This window comes from Pogona vitticeps, chromosome 1, assembly GCF_051106095.1.
Source record: "Pogona vitticeps strain Pit_001003342236 chromosome 1, PviZW2.1, whole genome shotgun sequence".
Classification (NCBI taxonomy): Eukaryota; Metazoa; Chordata; class Lepidosauria; order Squamata; family Agamidae; genus Pogona; species Pogona vitticeps.
Window position 1 is genome coordinate 223,634,326 of NC_135783.1, and position 8,017 is coordinate 223,642,342.

Here is an 8,017-nt window from a genome sequence, read left to right on the forward strand (position 1 = left end):
GTACCACTTGGCATTTCTTCCAGGGAAAAACTGACCAAGAAACTTTCAAGGAAGCCTACACGATTTCCCACAAGATTTCTCATAGCTGGCAGTCAGGGTGAACCTTTCTATGAGCAGAAAATAACTATTTTCTCCCTGCTCTGTTTCTCTCTGGAAGCTAGAGGCTGCAAGATTCACCTCCTTCCTTCAGAGAGATTATGCTCTTGTGCCATAAGTCTTTAGTGTCTTTTCAGTCATTGTTCCTGAACTATGCTTTAAACATGGAGGCATGCATTTACACACCAATTCAGACAATTACTGTAGTTGAGTAAAATGTCTTGGCTAAATATATGGCTATTCTGGGTGAAGCCAATAGCAAAAAGGAACTGGCACATCTGCCGAAACTGTAGGAAAGGAGAGATTATAATCTCAGGATGTAAAAACTGTAGTATATACTTTCTTCCAAAATAAAAGATGGATGTGTTTTGACTTGGCCTTTCCAGCTTTCTTCAAGGGCTACTATTACATACAACAAAACAGGAAAAACATTCATAGCAATATTTTTTCTAGGGCCAACATTCTGAGAATTTTGTCTAGTTAAATTTTATTATACAGTCTCTGGCCAAATAAGCATGTTTACATATATATGATATAATTTAAACCATTTCAAGAGCCCCATGCATTCCCTATTAAGAGGAAATTTTCTTTACATGTTATTATAAGGAGATCAAGACACATACTACTTTTGTTAGCTATGTTTTAGAAAAACTTCTTGTTTATTCGGTCTGGGTCCAGCTCCTTTTGGACGAGTAATGTCATAACTCAAGTTACAAGAGAGGAACACCTTTAGACACAGATAATGGCACAGGTGTGTTTCAAGGCCAGGCTGGTGTGAATGAAACTGCTGAATAGCTGACTCCAAGGGTGTAGGGAAGCAGCAGTGAGGGGGATATTCATATTCGTATGTGAGTCTCCCCACAATGGCTGCTGAGTGGCCAGGCGCCATTGGCAGGATGAGCGGGACCTTTGCTGTGGCAGGATGTGTGAGTGGACGGTCCAGTCCCAGGGGGTGGACCCTCATTAGGTCCAGTTGGGATGGGGATATTTGTATTCATATACAGGAGAGATAGAGACTATAGGAGAGGGATGAAATCTATCTCTTCATTAAGGCTGTCAAGACCCAGTGTATGTAACTTATCCAGCCTATTTCCCTTCACAGCAAAGCCTTATCATTTTGTGTGGGAGCAACATCCAAAATTTTAGGTTTTTTTCAGAGTGGTTCTGCTCATCAAAAGTGACTTATGAAGAATGTCCCCATTTAAAATTTTTTTTTAACATTGCTTAGATATTCCCCTAAATGGATCTTAAGGGGTCTGGATGTTTTTCCAACATAAACTTTGTTACATGGACATCTGATGGCATACATAACTTTGTGTTACACATGGTGAGTTTCTTCAAGATATTTTTTACCACTTTCATTGCCTATAAACTCAGTCATGCTGTATGTGTTTCTACAATAAAAACCATGCCCGCAGGGAGGGTGCCCCCCTGGAGGAGGAGTGTCTTTCAAAATATATGAGGGTTTTTTCTGCCTCTCTCTAACATGCAACTTCCAAAAGCAGAGGGAGAAGGAGAAGGTCGTATGCTTCTTTTAATAACAGGACTCCTCAGAAACTCTCATTCTGGTGTGTCTTCTGAACAAAGTTATTACTAAAAGTACTACTGCATTTTCCCGTTTATAATGTGTCCCCATTTATAAGACACCCCCCAATTTTCTAACCCCCCAATTAAGAAAACTTAGCTTTGAGAATTCAGCCTCTGAGCTCAGAATGTCAGACATTTTGTCTCTGTTGAATCTTGAGCTGACAGGCTCCACCTCCAAGGAGGTGTGTTCCAATTGGTTTCTTCAGGATCAGCTGACATAAGTTGCATAAGGCTCCTGGTTGGAAGAAGCTAAGTCTCCTGACTGTAGGAAGCTAAGCCTCATGACTGAAGGAAGTCTGTTTACAGAGGCAAGGTATGTGCCCTAACCCTAACCCTTTTGTTCTCATCTCAGCTTGTTGTTGTTTAGTTGTTAAGTTGTGTCTGACTCTTCGTGACCTCATGGACTAGAGCATGTCAGTCCCTCCTGTCTTCCACTGCCTCCCGGAGCTGGGTCAAATTCATGTTGGTCGCTTCGATGACAATGTCCATCCATCTCGTCCTCTGTCATCCTCTTCTCCTCTTGCCCTCACACTTTCTCAACATCAGGGTCTTTTCCAGGGAGTCTTCTCTTCCCATGAGATGGACAAAAGATTGGAGCCTCAGCTTCAGGATCTGTCCTTCCAGTGAGCGCTCAGGGTTGATTTCCTTCAGGAAGGATAGGTTTGTTCTCCTTGCAGTCCAGGGGACTCTCAAGAGTCTCCTCCAGCACCACAATTCAAAAGCATCAATTCTTTGGCGGTTAGCCTTCTTTATGGTCCAGCTCTAAAGAAGGCTCAGCTTACTTCTGTGTAAAGGACACCCCTCAATTTTTAGGGTAATGAATTTAGGAAAAAGTACTGTAGTGTCTTATAGACAGAAAAATATGGTATTTACTCCTCCAACTGGCTGAACATTTTATACTTACAGTTACTAGTGGATATGTATTTCTTTTAAGTTGACAAAAAGAAACAAAATATTATAAACCCATCTCTCATCCCCTCTCTCTTTGTTTTGTACTGTAACTGGGTATTTATGATAAAGTGGCTCAATGCCAGCTTTGTACATCATCTGCTATGCAGGAGCTGGGTTTCACAGGCTTTTCATTCTACTTCATTTCACTTCAATAGGCAGCTCACCAAGGGACTTGGAGAATAAAGCTACCGTTTGCAAGCCACTGCTCTAGAAAGGGTTTGGTTGCTGGCAAGTGGTCACAGGAAACTTTGCCAAGCTCTAAATATACTTTTGAATTCAACTGGCCATGTTGGATTCTCTCCCGCCGCCCCCCACCTCCATCCCTCAATTTCACATGAGATTTGTAGTAATAAAACCACGGCACGTACCTTTAATGTTTTCATTCAACAGCACCGATGGCTGCATCAGGTTCCCTTCCTGCTTATATGAGCAGTTCAGCTGAGCTGGCCCTTGGCCCTCTCTTCCCACAATAATGAGTTGAGACTCAGATAATGGGTTTAATTAGGGCCACAACTTTCTTCAACTTTTAAACTGTCCCACCTAACTGCTGCAGAGAGGCATACCGTAATGTGGAAACCCGGGTCATTCCTAACCTCCTCTCTTGCCCTGAAATGGGTGAGTCTGAAGGCCTGGATCCATACTGTCTTATTTACAGCCTGTCCCAGGCCAGCAAATACCAGGTGACCCTGCCAGGCTGCTTCCCACAAGTTTCATAATCTTAGGCAAGTGACAGCTAGGTCTGGCCCGACATGCAGACACCACACCAGCAATGGAATCCATGATCCATGTTGTAGGGACATTGTATGGGTTAGCAATTATTTGGGTGACCTTTGGGAACTCACCACTAATCCTCCCCCTCTGCACTATCTGCCAGTGTGACCTATTTAACATGTCCCCACCACGATCTACTCTAAATGTCCCATAAGCAACCCATACGAGATAGGCAAAAGCTTCCTGCCCACAAAAGTTCAATCTGCCATTCAGATGGAACAGACCCCCAATTCCTATCTGGATCCAAAGCAGCCAGCTAGTCTTGCACTGGTTCCACAGGAAGGCCAGTGAGCCATGATTTCCTTATGAGAGAAGGGGGTCAGGGCAGGGACACCTGTATATAGGTGTCAGCATACTGATGACACCTTATTCCAAAACTCCTGATGACCTACCCCAACAGTTTTACATAGATATTAAAAGCATTTGGGATAATGCTGATCCCTGAGGAACCTCATACTGAAGGGTCCAAGGTGCCAACACCTCCAACCCTAGCTAAACTCTCTGGACACAGTCTTCGAGAGCCAGCCCAATCCCAACCTCAGAGAGCCTGTCCAGGAGGAGACCATGGTCAATGGCATCAAAACTGCTGTGAGATCTAGGAGTACCAACAAGATAATCCTGCAGTGCAACCAATGTTGTCTCAGTACTCTGTCATGGCCTGAATCCAGACTGAAATGGGTCAAGGCAATCCTGCTCCTCCAGGTATGACTGCAGCTGATTGGCCGCCACCCTCTTCATCACCTTGCCCAGGAATAGTATGTTAGTGATTGGATGGAAATTGTTAAGGTTTTCCAACGCTAACTGGGGTGTGTCTGGTGATGGGTTGAACTATGGTTTCTTTTAAATGTGATTAATTAATAATGTTCATGACCCAATCAATCATAGCCCCCTTTGTGGCTCTGATCAGCCATGCTAGGCAAGGATCCAGTGAGAAGATGGTGGGCCTACAGCTAGCCATCCTCCTTTACTACAAGGTCAAACTGAACCAACTGGGCAATGAGAAATGGGGCAACAATGGTCACCCCAACTCAGCTAGACTGCTGGTGGAGTCTATTAGCCTCCCCTTATTGATTAATTTCTCATTGAATTCTTATGCAAAAAATGTATGACATATAGGGATGGGTGTCAACACTTAAAGTATGGCTCTTTACTCTGATATCAATTCCACTAGAACCCAGTGCACATTTTACTGGGCCCAAAGGGAGTTATTTCTAAGTAAACATGCACATGATTATGAACCTCGCAATTACCAGTTTTGGTAAATTGCTGAGTTATTTTTTTCTCTCACCTACTAGAAAACAAAGACTTGTCTGCATGACTTTCTCCTGAATGTTCTCCATGATGGGGGTTTCTGTGTGTGAGTGGATGTAAACAGAAAGCTGCCATTTCCCCCTCCCCCACAGTACCTCAGATTAATGTATCATCTAGGACAACGCAAAGGACGGACAATGGTGCCAGACTAACAACACAGTTGTAGCAGTTGCTACCACCACCACCAGCCGCCACTGGTGACAAGTCAAAAGAAAAAGAAATGAGCTATACTGCTGCCACTGAGGAAGGTGAGCTCCACTGCCAAGAAACTGACAGAGTGTTTCCGCTCCATCTGGAAAAATTGCATGAAACAGCTCTCCTCACACATATATCCTACTTTCTTTGCCCAAGAAATAGGGTGGATGATTTCAAGGGGCCATTTACTCTGAAAACAATGAAACTACACAGGAGAAGTTCAAATATTCAGAAGCTTGTATGTGTTTGCGTGTTCCTTCGGCCACTATGAAGTAATAGACATAACTATTACCTCAAGGCTCTACTGCAAGTGGCTACAGTGCTTGCTCTTTGCCTAAACAAATTCTCTGACCCACTCCACAGACATTGGAGACCTCTTTCCTTAACCTGGTGCCTACACTGAGGAGCAGGTCAGCTGAAAAATCAGATTCATCCTTAACAAGTACTGTATCCCATTTTTACTTTATTTTGGGGAAGCCCTACCTTCTGCCCGGTGAGGTTCATTTGGTGAACGTGGAGGAAGCTTCTCCGCTGCGCCACTATCATTTAGAATGACTGTTCTATTATCTGGTGTTTCTGTCCATGAATTTAAGACTAGTTGTCTCCTTCAATTGTTTTCCATCAACCGTTTTAGTGTTGTTGTCATTGTCTTTATATATATAACACCACACACACACACACACACACACACACACACACACACACACACACACACACCATTTTCAAATGTTAACTTGAACCTTGTTTGTATTTTAAGTCACTGTTTTTTTTAAAAAAATCTTAAATCATTCTTCTTTTTCTTTTTTCAGAAACTCCCCCCCCCCATTCCTTCCTCTTCTGTACAAATTGCAGCCCATCTTCCTGTATCTTGTTCCTTTCTCTTGATCTTGGCCAGAATCCTGGTTGACTAGCTGTGGTTTACTCCTCGTGTCATCTTGTTTTCATGCAGCAGAAAAATTCTGCCTCCTGCAACAACCTTTCCTCCCTTCATATTTTGCCACCAAAATAGGGTTCTGAGCGTCCTCCACATAAGCAGCATTCAACTCAAAAAGCTATGGCTGAATATGACTCTCAGCCTGGCTTAACACAGTGCAGATCCACTTACAGAAACAACACTTAATATATTGACTTTACTCAGTAAACAATTCAGTGCATACTAGCATACAAAATGCCAATTAAGTTCATGTGCTGCAGAGAGAGTAACCACTCAAGCAGTAATTTCTCAAATCGATAACTTAACTATACTGTATCTGTATGACTGCATTCCAGTTTATGAATATTTGATATCTCTGTCTGCATGTGTTTGGTACCATGGAAAGCAGAATTAAGCCACATATTTAATTGATTCTGATTTTCACGCAAATAAAACACAAGTCTAAATAATAAATGTTACAAGAAGCCCTTTCTTAGAATAGCACAGAACTTCGGATACATTTTGCTGGGCTATGAATTATAATATATTGGCATCATCATTGTAAGTTGTTATAATTTACTTCTGACATTCAGATTTAGCTGTTGGGCATATTGTTGGAAATGTATCCTGTTCACTTTCCTGCATTCTAAATGCCCTTCATGTTTCAGTAAAACAATCCAATCAAAACTAAAGACCAAAAACACTGTAAACCAAATCAAGCATACAAACAGTTCCTAAACATTCCTGCTATGCTCCATCTTTCTTTGGCCTGAGGCTTTTAATTTTCTTAAGCTGTGCCTTACTATAACGAAGCTTTCCAAAGAAAATATCTGTACATGGTATTATTTGGGCAAGGTTTTCTCAACATAAAAAGCATTCAAATATCTGTACATGGTATTGTTTGGGCAAGGTTTTCTCAACATAAAAAGCATCTAACAGGGCCTTGGGAGACCAGAAAGAGTGAAATTCTAAAGACCTATGAATCCTTGAATAAACGGTGCTACATAACAACTGCTTGTGAACACTCAGATAAGAACCTGATGACAGATTGGTGAAGCCATATCAGAAGGGAATGTCCCATATACATTCCTATGCATTGAAAGAATATATGGAGGGAAGGCCTCAGGGCCAGGGATGTTGGTTCCACCCCTTGGTATTCGCTGCAACCCCACCTACAGCTGCCACTGCCCATGTGGGAAATACATCTCCACCATTTTGTACATTAGGAGAGGGTTGGAAATTTTTCTCAGCACAGATTGGTGCAAGTGCATAGAACTCCACTGTATGAGATAGCACTTTGACTCAAATGGGGTCGCTCCTTGCATGGACAGTTGGAGAACCCTATGTGTGGAGGGCCTTTCCCACATCATCTTAATGGAGGCAGGCAGGCAGGCATGTCTATGAAAAGGATGATGTCAAATGTCCTAGAGCCTAAAGATGAAACAAATGCCTCATCAGGACTGCCCATTCCACAATTACTCTCTTTTCATATATATATATATATATATATATATATACACAAACATGCTTACAGCTTCCTCTTCAGATATTCACACTCAGGTCTGACTGACCTCTGGGATGAAGGGACCATCAGGGGGCAGGGTTATGTGCATCCCCAAATTCCCACCACAGTTACAGCCCTGTTCATACAAAAACCTCACCAAGCCTGAAGCTGTAGGCAATATATGATATGATTATATCTACGATTCAAATGTTATGCATATCATAGTTAAGTCTGTTATGATATATTTACATGTTATGATACATGCCTCTCTTTTACCTCTTGCTTTCTAAAACCTGGTTTAAATACTGTCTGTTTTTGTACTTCAGTCCTTAAATCTTACCCATATGTGGCTACACATGATCCATAAGCATCAATTTTAGTGGTATTGCTGGCAAGACAGATGCAGCATTCTCCTGCCAAACAGTGTAACAACACTGCAGTGGAAGGTGTTGGCAAACCTGTTTAATAAAGTGACCTCTGGTACCCAAATTTGCATATGTATATGTGTGTGTGATATGGCTGACCTTTATTGTAGCTTTCCAAAGGGACATTTCTACAATTTAAGTTTTCATTTGATGATGACGTTGATGAGGGTATATTATCAGAATGTTACTTGTCTTCTGCCATTTATCCTGTCTTCTGTTTTGATATCCTTTGTGTCGGAAGTTTGGGGAACCATTTTGCCATAA